Source organism: Perkinsus marinus (genome assembly GCF_000006405.1).
Source record: "Perkinsus marinus ATCC 50983 genomic scaffold scf_1104296940620, whole genome shotgun sequence".
NCBI classification, from domain to species: domain Eukaryota; phylum Perkinsozoa; order Perkinsida; family Perkinsidae; genus Perkinsus; species Perkinsus marinus.
Window position 1 is genome coordinate 1 of NW_003212801.1, and position 1,030 is coordinate 1,030.

At 50.3% G+C, this 1,030-nt stretch overlaps 3 non-coding genes across 3 annotated transcripts; all 3 read left to right on the forward strand.

The window, feature by feature from the left end:
* The first annotated feature begins 230 nt into the window (after window positions 1-230).
* On the forward strand, window positions 231-310 carry Pmar_PMAR000639. Its single transcript has one exon. It is a non-coding gene; the product is annotated as a tRNA-Leu (tRNA).
* Window positions 311-497: 187 nt separating this feature from the next.
* Pmar_PMAR000640 lies at window positions 498-577 on the forward strand. The gene has a single exon. It is a non-coding gene; the product is annotated as a tRNA-Leu (tRNA).
* A 186-nt stretch (window positions 578-763) lies between these two features.
* Window positions 764-843, forward strand: Pmar_PMAR000641. The gene has a single exon. It is a non-coding gene; the product is annotated as a tRNA-Leu (tRNA).
* Window positions 844-1,030: the final 187 nt, after the last annotated feature.

Consider the following 1,030-nt stretch of genomic DNA (forward strand, 5'->3'; position numbering starts at 1 on the left):
GGCGCCAGTCCGAAAGGGCGTGGGTTCGAACCCCACAGCTGTCAGTCTATATACCTGATTGGTGTTATATTGAGAACCAAGATCTTTTCAGAAGCGAGGTAGTGCAAGATCAAAACCTTCTGATCGATATTGCGCCATCGCACCTCGCAGAAACCGTTCAACCCATTTTTGTGTCCTCTGGTTTGGCAAGGCGATGCATCACCTCGGCTATGAATCCTGAAGCACTCATCGACAGTTTGGCCGAGTGGTCCAAGGCGCTGGTTTCAGGCGTCAGTCCGAAAGGGCGTGGGTTCGAACCCCACAGCTGTCAGTCTATATACCTGACTGGTCTTATATTAAGAACCGAGACCCTTTCAGAAGCGAGGTAGTGCAAGACCAAAACCTTTTGATCGATATTGTGCCATCGCACCTCGCAGAATCCGTTCAATCCATTTTTTGTGTCCTCTGGTTTGGCAGAGCGATGCATCACCTCGGCTATGAATCTTGAAGCACGCATCGACAGTTTGGCCGAGTGGTCTAAGGCGCTGGCTTAAGGCGCCAGTCCGAAAGGGCGTGGGTTCGAACCCCACAGCTGTCAGTCTATATACCTGATTGGTGTTATATTGAGAACCAAGATCTTTTCAGAAGCGAGGTAGTGCAAGATCAAAACCTTCTGATCGATATTGCGCCATCGCACCTCGCAGAAACCGTTCAACCCATTTTTGTGTCCTCTGGTTTGGCAAGGCGATGCATCACCTCGGCTATGAATCCTGAAGCACTCATCGACAGTTTGGCCGAGTGGTCCAAGGCGCTGGTTTCAGGCGTCAGTCCGAAAGGGCGTGGGTTCGAACCCCACAGCTGTCAGTCTATATACCTGACTGGTCTTATATTAAGAACCGAGACCCTTTCAGAAGCGAGGTAGTGCAAGACCAAAACCTTTTGATCGATATTGTGCCATCGCACCTCGCAGAATCCGTTCAATCCATTTTTTGTGTCCTCTGGTTTGGCAGAGCGATGCATCACCTCGGCTATGAATCTGAAGCACTCATCG